General features: G+C 40.8%; 1 protein-coding gene across 1 annotated transcript in view; it reads left to right on the plus strand.

The window, feature by feature from the left end:
* The window catches only part of LOC147153122 (protein kinase C zeta type-like), a 64357-nt gene that overhangs the window by 7123 nt on the left and 42350 nt on the right, over positions 1-14884 (plus strand). The window lies entirely within an intron of this gene.

A 14884-nucleotide genomic window follows, 5' to 3' on the forward strand; every position in this document is an offset into this window, starting at 1 on the left:
CCTCCCCAAACAAAAAAACGTGGTGAACCTCCAGTCAGTTTCTTAACCAAGGTACTGACCCAAGCTTACGGATTTGGCTCCTCAGGGACGGGTTGAATTCATAGAGCAAATGTCATTGTACGTTGAATAGTAGGCTACATGTAACAACATAAAAACGTCACTTTTCAAAAGCAGGTACATCCGTGGAGCCATGCAGTTGAGAATATTCCTAGGTAGATATCGGATTGACAAGTGATGTGATTATACTGTAACCAATCATGTGCGTCACTGGGTGCCAGCAGAATTGTGGGATTATTCAATTTGTATGCATATGGACATTGCTTCATTTGAACCCGCCGTTGGCAATGCGGCAGGTGGAGAGCGCGAACGCTGCTCCGCAGTTATGACGTCTTGAACACACACACACACACTTCTTGGGCACAGCATTGTGCAGGGTATTTCGGGTCCAACTATTTTGCAGCCCGAACAGGCTGCTCAAGACTTTATGACAGGAAGTAGGAACGATTATCGTTTTTTCAATGCATCGTTCGGCAAATTAAAAGATTCTGAATCAATTCATAGGTATTAATAATCGATGTTTAAAGTTTAAATAAAAAAACTAAAAGCATGCACAAGTGATTACGTGCATTTGTACGTCAGATGTCTGGTCTAGGCTAAGTTAATATGTGACAAGATGGCGGAACAAGCAAAACGTCATACGAGCGCAGCAAAGTCAAAGTGTGAAATATAAATTATTGCTCTTCCTTGAGTTTTTTGTTTTTAAAAAGGTGCCGGTGTTTTGCATCGACTATAAAATGTAAGCCAATGTAGTGATGCATCGGAATCGAATCGAATCATAGGCCTCTGAATCGGAATTGAATCGAATCGTGGGCCTCTGAATCGGAATCGGATCGAATCGTGAAGTACCCATAGAGTCCCACCCCTAAAGTACAGAAAGTTTATTGTACCCCTAACAGCATGTAATACTTATTTAAAAAAAAATAATGTGCAAAATTTGGTTCACAACTCATTTTGGACTGAAATTTGCAGAGTATTCTAATATTATGCGTAATGCGCAAACTCAAACACCTTTCAGTTTACAGCATTTATTTTGCTTTATTTTGAAGTTATTTCATTTATGTTTGAATAGTTGACAGGTGGCGGCACGGTGTTCGACTGGTTAGCACGTCCGCCTCACAGTTCAGAGGTCGTGGGTTCGATCCCGCGTATCAAACAAATCAACTTTTTTGCCATTTTGTCTCGCGGCAGGCAAGCATGAGCTGCGGGTGATCGGCTGTTTTGATCGGCAATAAAAGGCTTCGATCGAATGTTCCGATCACGTCATTTTTCGCGAAAATCGGTGCCCGATCGATCGGAGCATCCCTAGTAAATACCCATTCCTACTACACTTCTCCATCACATAATGCCCACTGATGAATTGCGATCATAATGTTTTTTTCTCCTTAGTGGCCTGACGCTTCCCTGCCTTGCACCAGACACTCTGGCATAGCCCCCACCCTAACGCCACTACCACTAGCCACTCCCATTCCCCCCCCACCCCACCCTCCCCATGGCTATGCCCCCCCCCACCCTCTTGCTCTCTCTCTATCAGCTGTGTGGCACCGCTGTCTCTCTGGGGAGGAGCTTACAGTGCTGCAGCATCGCACAAGGCAAGCTGGCGAGAGACACAATATACAAGGGAAAAACTGGTCGAGGGATCGGGGGAACCACCAGCTCTTAATGCACAAGGAAGGCATTGTTTTTTTTTCTGCCCTTAATTCTATTTTTGGCCTCGCCGAAAAACGGAAACACTTCATCAAGGCCGAGAGAGAGAAGGAATCAAGCTGCTTTGACAACTGTCAGCCGTGAGGTTAGAGCAAGCGGCAGCAAGCAAAGAAGAAGAAGAAGAGGGAGGCAAGGAGGAATAAAAAAAAAAAAAAAAGAAAAAAGCTGAGAGAAAGAGGGAGGGCTTGCCAGAGAGAGGGACAGCAGGGGATGTGGATGTAGCAGGGCATCGTCGCCGGCTCACCTCTCATACGCACACGCTCACACACGTACGTACACAGACACTTAGCCTGGAGAATGCGCTGAAAGAGGTGGAGGGGAAGAAAGGCGACAAACCGGTGAGCAACCTAAGTGTCCATTCCATCGACCCACCCCTCATCTTTCAATATGATAATCATTGCATCCCTCCATCCCTCCGTCAAGAGAGAGTGAATTTGAATGCAGCGGCTCGTCACCTCCATCCTCGCTTGTCTGCGCGCACGCATGGGTGGCCACCCTGCATCCACTCGTTAGCATGTGTGCTAGATTCAAGCGTTGGCCGAGTCGCGCATTGCGGGCGGGAATCATGTGCAAAGCAGCCTGCTAGCTCCGTTAGCACGGCCGCTGATGGCTGTTTGTGTTCGACTTCCATCACTGTGCTCTTTGCCCGCAGGGCCGCTCGTCGTGTCGCGAACGCTCGCGGGATTGCACCTGATCACCACCGTGACATTGCGTCGGCATGCAGGGATTGCGTCGGGGCGCTTGTAAACATCGGTGTGCTCTTCGATTCTGAGCGTCGTGAGACGTGGCTCCGACGCAGGTTGTTTACGCGTGTAGCATCAAACCAGATTTGAATTTATTGCCTTACTTACCAGGGTCAGAGCCTCTTTTACGTTGCGCTTGCAGCAGTTGGGAGGCAAGTGAGCGCTTGTTGTTTTGCAACAGCGCATTGCACGAAAAAGGGTGATAATATCATAAAAATGGTGATGGTGTCTTACAAGCAAAAGACAGACAAAGAGAGGGGATTCTTCATCCCTCTTCTCGGTGCCAGAATTACTCTGATGGCAATGTGTTGAGTTTTTCACACTGCACAGTTGGGATGATACTTTGAGAGATCTAGTCTCGCTTGAAATATATGGAATGCAATTAAGTACAGGTAATCGTTCCTTTTTATTTTTTTTTTGCTGACATTTATTGACCCGACTTGTCTATGTTACACGACGAAGACTCAAAGAAGAGGCATTTAATCCAAGGCTTCCGTCTTCATTAGTGGTTTACTTTTATTTGTGTTTGAGTCTGTGCCAAATGATATATTTCCTCCAGTTGGCTCTGGCTTATTTATTGCAACTCCTGACTTTGAAGGGCACCACTGACAAGCTAGTAAGGCGTAAGCTTAGCCCGCATATCATGTCCACAATGTCAAGGATTAATAACAACCCTATAAGTGGCCACAGAAATGCAGATGCATTCCACTAACAAACGATTTACATTTTGGGTTGAAGATGGATCTTTAATAATATGAGATTACTGAGGACATTGCATTCAGGGCATATATGGCTGCTTTAAGATGTAATGTGTCAGGTTATTCATCATCACTCTATGAGCTTTTGTAGGTCACTTGTGTTTTTGGATGTATTTTCCCATATTGCAGCTTTTCCTTTTTTTTTTACTGGAAAATAACCTTGTAATAACATCTTGTACTGTAAAAACTGCTGTCCGAAATCACTCCGCAGCTGTTTCGAATGTGTTGAATGAAAAGATCCACAGTATATACAAAAGCAGATATGCATATTATTGTTTGTTGAATGCAGCACCATAATAAGAATCTGCACAACCTGCCACTTGTAGCAACAATATTATGTAATGTGCTAAAAGGAATTAATCACCGGATTGAAAATGGAACAAAACCCCTTCACAGCTTCTAGGCTAGAATAGTTGCCTAGGTGGAGGCATAGTAGGCCTGCTGTGTTACTATAACACAGTAAGTAGGGAAGTCCAATACCACTGTTGATATCAGTATGAGTGTTCACTCTTTGAGTACTCACCGATACCGAGTACCGATACCTCCAGTAACTTATGATATGTAAAACTTCATTTAACACAATGTCAAAAAAATTCTGAACTCTCTGGCGCAGATGGTGATTCGCTGATATGTCAAACTCTCGCAGTTTGGCGCCAACTACTGCCGAGGAGGGTTTACTTTCTTTTTTTTTTTTTTTTTTGCCCAAAATATCAGTGACTGTGACTGACTAACTCTGACTAACATGCTGGCAAAGGTGTTTTTGAATTGAGACATGTTGCTTATAGAGGAAGAGGAGGTTTTAACTACACTATACTATATTAGAATTTGGTTATTTGTTTGGAAAGCTGTAATTCTGTGATTTCTACAGAGACAAATGCAGACGCTGTATGTGCGATTGGAAAGGGATTGGGGTGGAGGACGAGTCAGGAGGACAATCCTTCATGCATCACAGAGTTGAAGTGTCAAAAGTGTTCCCGCGATGACTTCTTTTAGTCAGGCACATTCCAGGCACACCTGAAAGGCAGACAGGGAGGGGTGGTAATTGCAGTCGGAATATTAATTGACTGAATGAAGCCCCATAACTAGTAGAATACTTTTTCCAACTTGATCTCATATCGCACAAGATAGGCTTTTTTTTTTTTTTTTTTTTTTCTCCAACCGCGACTTTTTTTTTACTCTGGTGTGTAACCTTATTCTTATTCAATACAACGCTTGGTCTCTCAGTTCAGTACGTGAACATATGAATGTGCTGTAAAAAATGTTGAAAAATGTTGTGCTATCCACCAATTTTACTATGTGACGATATCAGCTTTTCCTTTTTTATTTATTTGTAATATTTATTAAAAGACAACCGTTCAGACGTGATAAATTATTGGTCACCAAATATACTTAAACTATTTGCGATGGATGTTAATTGAAATGAAGAGGGGATGTCGAATCCAACCAAGTTCTAACCTGCGTGTCCTTGTTGGGGTCGAGGGTAAGTGGAGCCTATCATAGTTCACAGGCGAGAGGAGGGTTACATCCTGGACTGGTCGCCAGTCCGTCCAAGGGCACATATGGACAAACAGCCATTCGCACTCACAATCACACTTACGGGTCATTTCCAAATCTTCCACGAGAAGCATGGTTTCGAGATACGGGAGGAAAACGTTTGGAAGCATGAGAACTAATCCATACAGAAATACTGCAATGGAGATTCAAACGGGGATCTCCCGACTGTGCGTGTTGCTTCAGACTTAAGATAAAGCAACTAAAAAAAATATTTAATAAAGGTGCCCCAGGTGTGTTAGCGGCGGTGTGCAAGATAACTCCTGTAAGCCATCGACAGTTTGTGAGTGAGGCGGTGGCCTAACGGGTGAGAGTAAAGGGTGGTGGCGTGCCCGTTTCTGAGTTGACAGGGATGACATGATTGGTGCAGAGATGTGCACCGGTAAATGGATGTCGCCGAGCATCAATGTTACCTAATAGCAAGAGTTGTGGATGACCAATGCATATATAAACATACTACTTGTTGTTTGAGGATTTTTCCTCGGCACTTGTTGTGCACGCATGCTACCAGAACAGTAGTCTGTAATTATGTTTTGCCAAAAGATGGCTGTGTGTATTGGAAACGATATCGGAGAAATTAGGGCATATTAGGAAAAAAAAAAAAATGCTGCTCCATGTCGATTTGGAATGGACCGGCCGTACGGGGATCATCCCAAATTTCCGAATGTCCACCACGCTCCTGCTGTACGAGGGATTGAATGGAATGAGGGTGAAAGTGATATGAGTGTGCAGTTTACGGTTATTTAGGACATTTGGCCAACTCATTCGCATGACCTGAGGAGCTTCTAAATTTGTTCGCACAAATTCAAGTAACCGAGATATTGATGAATCACAGATTTCTGCATCAAACGCGCATATGCACAACTCAGAAGAATTCATTTCCTTGGTGTAAGCAGCAGAAAATCATTTCCAGAAATTAGATGTCGCAGTCTAATTCCCTCACCGGTCTTGATTGCTCTACTTAAAAATGGGCTGGCAGGTAGGCGGCAATTAAAAAGCTGCATGTCAGCCGTCATTTGTGCTCACCACTAATGAGACCTGATGAACATGCGCTCAGTCTCCACACCCATAACACTTAACGCACCTCGACTTACAAGACTCTCCAGCTCCAGAAATAGCAAGAGTGCTTTTGTAAGGTGTCAGTCGTCCCCGCTGCACTGCAGCACACCCACGTGTTTGCCTCACCGCTACTGATAGTGACGATTATGACGATGGTGGAGGTGTAACTCAGTAGTTTGAAATATTGCTACACAACATTTAAAAGGGAAGGAATACTACAACATTTGAGAGGGAATACTATCTGGTTACATGGTATTTTTCTCTCCGCAATTGTTTTTACAGTACTATAAAGTTTTGAAAAAATGAACCATGCGGTATACGACAATAACCTTTTACCATTCCTAATTACTCATTTAGTCCTATATCAACCTAACTAAATCAGTATGATTTGAACCAATTCTATTCACTCTAGCGCTGCAACTACTATTTTAATAATCGATTACTCTGATGATTATTTGGTCAATTAATCGACGATAAAAAAAAGTAATATTTCTATCCCTTTATTAAAAAAACGGGACACTATTTCAAATGGACAATGCATAAAATGCATTAACTAAATTAAGTATGATTCAGTTACTGGTTTGGTGTTGGAAAATAGGCAAAAATGTTGATCATTGTTTCCTGAAGTAAAAGCAAATGTTTTATTTTGATTCAACGCAAGTCTGCTTTCATGCAGCACTACAGAAACGGGAGAATATTCAATGTTAAAGCTGAAATCCTGACAATTTGGACAATTTTAAATCAGAAAGAGGATCTTAACAATGGATCAATTATGAAAAATAATTATAGATTAATTTGATAATTGTTTGGTTGTTGATTAATTGTTGCACCTCTAATTCACACCAATTATTCTTGGTATAGCACACCCGTTGTAAAACAAAACAACAATGATCCAAAACAAAGCGGCACCAATAGCCTAGCTAAACAACAGAAGCAAGTAATCAGCAGTCTATATTAGATTATTCAGACATCACTGACTAAAACAGTGCACTGACAGAAAACAATGATCAGAAATAGTAAAAAAAACAAAACAAATACCATTTGTCAAACAAGCATCTGCTATGTTTATTACAACTTTAAAAATCAACAAAGCTGTATTCTTGGTCTACATATGGGCAGCAGTGGATTAGCGTCTTCCTTATGATGCACTTTGAGAAGCATTTTCCTACTCACGTAGGTTCCATTTATGAAGTTATAAAAATAGTACCACGAATTGCATCGCAAGCGTTAATTGCATACTTGGAGCGTCACTTCATTAAATGTGCTCTTCTTTATCTTTTGTGGTTTCCGCCTCCTCACAAAATGAGAAAGTTACAGTATAAGCTTGATAATCGCACCATTGTAGGGTTCTTAAAGAAAGTATTCATCTGTCTTCAGAGCTCTGGCACTGAGGCAGGAATGCCTCAGAGGTTGCTCAACTGCTTCTACAAAGTCAACTTTTTGCTCCAATTTATTCATTATTTGAATGAACTGGACATGTATTCTGTATTACAAAACCCCACGTAGCCCCATATATTCAGGTTGGATTGTCTTTCTTTGTGAATTCTCCACATCGTCACTAGAATTTGTGTCATTTTCTGTCAAGATTGGTGAACAGCGATGGCAACTGTCTAACTTCAGCCTCAGACTATTTGGCCACCTGGAAAGCTTTCACCACAGAGTTGAATCTGTCAATAGTGGTTTTGTTATTGAAGCTTTGACTGTGGCACAGCAGAGCGCCATTGTTCTACCCCTGACACTCTGTGCTTTGTGTATTCACGAGAATAAACCTATTGGAAATGACAGAGGCACAGTATGACAACACTGGTTTTTGTTTGTTTTGTTTTGTTTTGTTTTAAAGCTGCCCTTTAACTGTCCTATATCACACAAGCACAACCAGTTCATAATCTGATCCATTCATTTATCAAAAAGTAGGAAACAACTCCTGGAAGATTTACATTTTATTTAACTTTTTTTTTTTTTTTTTTTGCCCCGATGACTTTGTAGTCAGCATCTTTTTACATTCAACCGGTTTGTGTGCATTTTTTTTAACTGGCATCCATTCTCTGCAAACATCCACACCCCCAGCACTCAAGCAATGTTGATGCGCCCTCTGATGCTATGCCACTCAATTGACTACCCACTACGGCTGTAATAGCTTGGATGATTCAGTTGCCATGCAGATGATTTGTTTACAGCGTAGAGCCCGACATGCAAAGAGAGAATTGCTCAAAGCAGCGGCATCATTTTTAACTCAGTTTGACTTCCACAGCGAAAGGACATCCTATTTGTTGCGCACCGAGGAGTCCATCAATTTTCAAGACGGATTCCCATTTAGTTGTCAGGTTCAACAGCAATTGATAGTGAAGAATTGTCTATTTGAAGTGTATATGCTTGAAGGACTTATGTCTGCTTGAGCAAATAAGAATTGCAAGGATTTTTTTTTTTATGTTTGATGTTGTGTAGTGACACCTTTCTTGCTTAATCTTTGAATGAAAGTTTTGTTCCCGCAAGTGGAACACGAACAAATGACCTTTTAGTGAATGTACCTGTATATATATATATCACATTGAAGAACCAGTGATCGTGATGTCCACTATTGTGCTTGAAAGTTGATTACCTTGAAGTCAAACAATAATAGTCTAGTATAAAGTTGGATATTGAATGGGACATAATGGTGTGTGTTTTTTTTTTTTTTTTAATTGCTTTTTGAGGCAATTTTTGCATTGTGAAGCAGTGTACTGTTGCTTGGCAACAAGCTATGGCCTGCTGTTTGGCTGTTGTAACAGTGAACAGTGCATGACTGTCAATGAAGCAGTCAGACACACATGAAGACTAATCGTATTTAGAACTAACATTGGCATATTGCTTTACTTTTATTTTTGTGATTAAACTACTGTCTTGTGGAGCAGAATAAAATTATAGGGGGCAGTCAAAAAATAATGTGATCAATTTAATTTAACCTACTAATAAGTGAATTTTTCTCCTTCAACTGAAATTTCCACAGTTCATAGTTTAAATACTTGTTTGAAGGTTTATTTGATAATTAAAAAAAAGATGTGTTTAAATCCGTCAGCTATTTTGGGAATAATATCCTTCTTGGATGCCTGTCAAAAACAGAGAGCTGTGATTGGATGTCTTGCTTTCTTCCTTGGATGGGCATTTGGACTCAGGCTCAAAGCGATGGAAATTGTCAAAGTGTCTCATCCCTAGTCACTATACACTTGAAAAAAGATTCATCACCTTTGTGGCACTGAAGGAGCTCTAAACAAGCTTCAAAATGGCATGCATCTGTGAGGTGACTCGGGAAGCCACCTGGCACTCACCTTTGCAAAGCCTTTCTCTTTCACGGTTTTTGCAGCACATCCACGGCTTTTCCCCCAGAAATTCAATCACACCTCTCTGTTTCTGGCAGGCATCCAACAATGACACCGTTTCCAAAATGGCTGACAGGAAGAGGACAGGTTTGAATACAACTTTTTATGAAAAATGAACCTTCAAACAAGTATTTAAACTGCAAACGGTGAGGATTCCTGAAAAAAGAAATAAATTATTGGTAGTAGGGATGGACGAGTACCCATACCAGGTAACTGTATCGGGTTCATACCCGGCCTTATTTCAAGGCTTTACGATCAGGAACTAATGACATACATGTCCGACAGATACTCATTAAGATGTAATATCTTTAAATGTATGCATATTTATAAGATTCGTGGTAATGCTTTCTTGTGCAACCACATATTTTTATAGGGACTTTTTCTGGCCACTGGACTATTTGTTTCATTTGATGTATTTATTCTTATTTATTTAAATTCATTTTACTGTTTGTTCTATACAAAATATGTGTTTTGTGAACAAAAGATAGTGTAAACTTACCATTAATTTCATGCAAGTTTAAGGAAAAACGCTATATTGGGTTATATAGGTCGCTATTGAAAATTATCGGTCATGTTTTGGGGGGGGGATGCTTTATGTATCAAAAGTATTAGCCAACAAAACCAAATAAGCAAGATCTTTTATGTTCTTCTTGGGTCTTAATGGATTTTGATTGGCCCAAGTAATGAGTACAATTTATACAAAGGCATTGATGATGTTGCACATTTGGATTCAGATTGTGTAAATTGAGTGTTATATCTATTTATACACAGCTGTCACACAGTGGAAATGAGTTGTTGTCAGCCGGCTGTGTGAGTGTTTGAATCTGTGCATTGTAATTGGCCCTAATGTTGAACCAGTGTTCAAGTGCCTTCACCTCCTTTTCTATTTTAACTAACTGGGTTGGAACTAAAGCCTTAAGTCAAAGGGCCGGTGTGTTATCCTGTTTGAATTTGGGTCATATCTGTGGCCTGGTAAAGAAACAATATACAGTACTTAAGAGCTGACTTTGGCAAGTAGAGAGCTTTTAGAGCAAGATCATTTCATGTAAAGACAGTCTCTATTATGCAATTCTCCGCTGTGTTCAGCTTCATGGATTGCAGTTCATTTATCTCACAGGCCTTCCTTTTTCCCTCTGACACATCTGACCATGATGTGGCAGCCTCTCTGGGAGCAGTTTATGAGCTTACTGTGTCTACAATTTGAAGCTCTTCCAGTGAATAGCTCTCTCCTTCCTGTCACTGCTAAGGCATAGCAATGGATTTTGCAATCAAACAGACATCGTCACATGGGCAATTATTTTCAAGAAAATGTTAACTTACATTCTTTAGTATATTAACTCCACTGCCCTTATTCAGAATTTTTATTCGTCATAATACCTAACCTAAAATGTTTATTTCAACCTTAAAACATCACCTTGAATAATAATCTAGATTTCTCTATTCTGAACTCTTCGGGTATTTTGTAGTCAAATAATTTCATTTAGACCTTGAAGCCTTACATACAGATGTGCTTTCTCTGCGGGGTCCTGGCAGAATGTGTGTTTTCAATGAGATTCTTTGCCGGAACTATGTCCAGGGAGTGCATTGACGCCCATTCTCTCCATTTTTCCTCACTGGAGAAGTCTTTGAAAAAAATCTTATCGCAATGTATAATGCTGCCTTTAGTCATAGTGTTGATTCAGAGTGAAAGGTCTATACCGCTTCCACTAGCTTGGCTTCAGAGTCAGTTCCTGTTAGTGACGATAAAGGAAAAAAAGGTTAAAGGTTAAAGTGATAATGCTATTGGTCCAACCTAGAAAACAGCCTTCACAACGTCACTGTAAAGGAATGCAGAAAATGCTTTCTCAACCTCCCCGGTGTTGTAACGCTTGCAAGGCAAATAGACAGAAATGTCTCCAAGGATATGTTTGGCGGAGAGAGTGTAGCTCTGCATGTGCCCGTCATAAAATAAGCAAAACCTGTATGAAGGAATACGTTCAGTTTGGAGTATAAGGGTTGGTTCAGAGTTTCTTCAATGTTTCTCAAATATGACAAATGTTTCACTGAGAATAGGTTTTTGTGCTTTAAAAAAAAAAAAACAGTATACAGTGTTTTGGTCGCACCAATAAAGACTAAAACAATGTTTTGCCACGTCAGTGAACGTCCATCATTCGCAAGGTGATTGACCAGGAATCCGTCATCGCCAGTTGTCATTATATCAGGCCGGCACAGAGTAGAGTATGGATAATTTACTTTTAAGTCACAATCTAAATGTGAGAAGGAGGATTGATGTGTTTTGTTTGACTATTACCATACCAAAGGTTTGCAGCAGTAGTATTGTCGATGTTTACAGGGAAAAAAAAGCCAAATGTATGTGTCCGGAGCTGCGTCACGACAGAGCGTGTCTATCCGCCTAACAGGATATGCACCAATCAATGGATGCAGCCGTGAGTCTAAAAATAGACATCAAAGTTGAGTTTGGGGGAAATGCCTTGACATTGTCACATTTTCTGAACCTATTATGCCATCTTGTGTGCGATATGGTGCAACTGCAGTGGAGGAATGTACAGGAAGTCCCTCTTGTTTGCTGTCTGTATATATGGATGCTCTACGTAATGTAATATGCATGTTGAGGATGATAACGTGAGGGAGCCTGGCAGGGAATGAAAGAAGTAATGAAGGAGGTGAGGGAAGAGAGTGAGGTGCACATAGCTTTATCTTAGGAGTCAAAAGTCAACGTTAGGGAATGTGGGGTGAGAGTGGAGCCAAGATTTATGGCCATGGGGTTTGTGTGTCTGGGCATCTTGAAAGGAGATGCTACTAATTGTCCAGTGATGACATCATTCATTATTTAGTCAGAGTGGGAAAGGAGTTCATTTGAGGATCATTCAGATTTTAGCAACGTTACAAGTGGTTGCCACCTTTATGGGATTTTCTTAAAACCATGGAATGATTGCTTAAACGTTTTCAGTTTTTAGGCATGGTGTCAGCGTTTGAAACATCACTGTAATTTTGACTTGTTGAGTCTCAGAATTTTGGCCTACGCGAGAAATTGTTGGATAGTTTTAACTGAAACTTGTCAGCCAATCAGAGAAGTGGGTTCCCTAAGTAGAAGGTGAAACATTTTGCTCTAACTTAAAGGTGTTTTTTGGCCAGATTTTCTATTGGCGATATCACACAAAAGCCTTCCTTAAAACGGCCATTTTTTCCAACACAGAGTGCTTCCATTTCTCTGGAACGCCACTTGTGATTTTCAAAATTCTTGGTATGTTCTGCTCAGGTTGAAGTGGCCATTCCAACCAGACTTAGCATTTTGGTAAACTTTTGTAAATGGAAACATATTATGCTATAGTAATTTGTATCACTGCCTGTTTTTTTTTTTTTCATTCCTAAAGCCAAAACTTTCAAAGTTAATCGATAACAATAAGATGCTGTATTCTGTAAGATGTGGGTATAATATAAAGGGGGGCTCCTGCGGATTTTTGGTTTAGTGGCTGCTGCTTGGTTGAGCGCCATTTAACACCAGGGAGATATGGTGGTGGAAGTCACCAGAGGCTGTGGACATTGATGACACTGCTTTTAACGAATGTGTACACGTGTTTTCTATTAGATGATGAGCTGAAATGGAAACAGTTGATTCATCCCTGTGGCAACTCCAGCAGGGCCAGACTGATCAATGACCTCGCACACACACACACACGCACACACATACACCCCCACCCGCACACTTACACTTGCACACACAGGGGGCCTAACAAAGCATTTGCAATACAATATATCACCAATACAAGTGAAATGCATATTAATTAACTAGTTACAGGCAATTTGCCTTTTTGCATTAACTAACCACTAAACACAAAGTAATGCAGATTTTGATACAGACACAATCTCTGGTTGTGCCTACAGTATAAAAGTTAAAGGGGAAATCAACCCAAACATATTTTTTTCAAGAATATATTCCCAGCAGGCCCACTAGTTGAAACGCGGCATTCTCATTAATTTTGCGCTTGCGGAATATAAGTTAAGCAGCAAAATGCACTCGTTTTTCGCCATCTCTAGGGGTGGCCATTTTATCATTTCTGTCCACTGAAAATGACATCACAACTACTCAGGGCTCAGGTAACGATCAATCAGTCGTTACCTGACAGAAGACAAAATGGCTGCCCCCGGAGATGGCTAAAAACGAGTGGATTAACTGTTATTCCACAAACGCAATATTTATCGGAATGCCCTGTTTCAACTGGTGGGCTTGCATAGAGCATATTCTTGAAAAAAAAAATGTTCGCGTTGACTTCCTCTTTAAATAAAATCTTAGTTTATACTTAGCATGTATTATCTTGCCATCAGATTTGCAATTTTGCAATTGAATGCCATCTTTCAGGAAGGAAACATAGAGCGCTGTATTTGTGTTTTGTTTTTTGTTTTTTCTTCGTTAGTTAGCTAGACATTGGCTATTGTTGGAATGTTTTGCAGGTGTCTAGGGCATGAGCCCAATTAGCAATTCAGATAAAACGAACACTACGATGAACAAACATGTGGCGCCATTGTGATTCTGTGTGGTGGACATTTCCATTTATGCCATTGTGACTCAAATGGTTTGAATCAATTAGTGTTTCACACATTTATCCAGACCTAGAGAGTCACAGTTCATGTCCCACCGTAGACAAAACAAAAAGACCAGTAGCTGTTGGAGAGAGAGATTAATATGCTTCCTGACTACTGTTTAGGTGCCCTTGAGCAATCCCCCTCCACACACCACCTCCTCTTCCCCAAGAACCACACTCAATTGCCCTTGGAATCTGGTAGCAAGGACAGAGAGAGTTCAGAAATAACTCATGTGTAATTCACTACAGGTATTGCGCTAGTATCACACTCTGTCCTCACACAGACTAAAGCAAACTGGCTGCCTTCTTCTCCTCAATAACAGAAAATTGTGTATTTCCTGTCTTTCTTCACCCCCCCACCCCCCCACCCTGCCCCTCCCATATAATTATCATTATCAGGGAGGGGTTCGTGTGTTTGTGAACGAGAGAAACAATTTCTGGAAATGGGTCAAGCCCTTGTAAATGTCCTGTTATGGAGAGTAGTAGTGGCAGTACCGCCCTCCTTTCATGCCATGGCACTCCCCCCATAAACGGCTGGACTGTACTGAAATTGCAGCGGCTGTGTCTTCTTGGAAGTCTCTGGAGAAAATATGACAGGGCCTTTTGCGTTGACCCTTGCATCTGGAGGTGTAGTATTTTGTTCCCATTTCATCTGACTTCTTTCATTCTGTGGCATTCTCACTCTCTTTGGACAATAGGCTCTTGCTCTCAGGACGGTGACGCCGTAACAGGTCATCAGCTCATAGACGGCATTTCTTGTTCCCTTTCCTTCTTTGGATGATGTCAGTAGCAAATAGGAATCCCCTTAAAACTGAAATATGCTGTATATACGTGTCTGTTGAATTGATAACATGTTCTTTAGTGACTTCGTGAATATACAGTCTGGAAATTTCATTTCATTTTTTTATGTGATCATTTTTACAAGTTTAAGGAAGAACGTTATAAATTACAGTGCTCGGTAGGTGACAATAAGTTTATGCCGGTTGCGATAACATCATAGACTGAAAAAAAAAGATTAAGTGGAGGAGGATGGACTCAGGCATCAGCAGAATAGCCAACCAGACTGGAAT

Source organism: Filicampus tigris, chromosome 1 (genome assembly GCF_054856515.1).
Source record: "Filicampus tigris isolate MCC_2025a chromosome 1, RoL_Ftig_1.0, whole genome shotgun sequence".
NCBI classification, from domain to species: Eukaryota; Metazoa; Chordata; class Actinopteri; order Syngnathiformes; family Syngnathidae; genus Filicampus; species Filicampus tigris.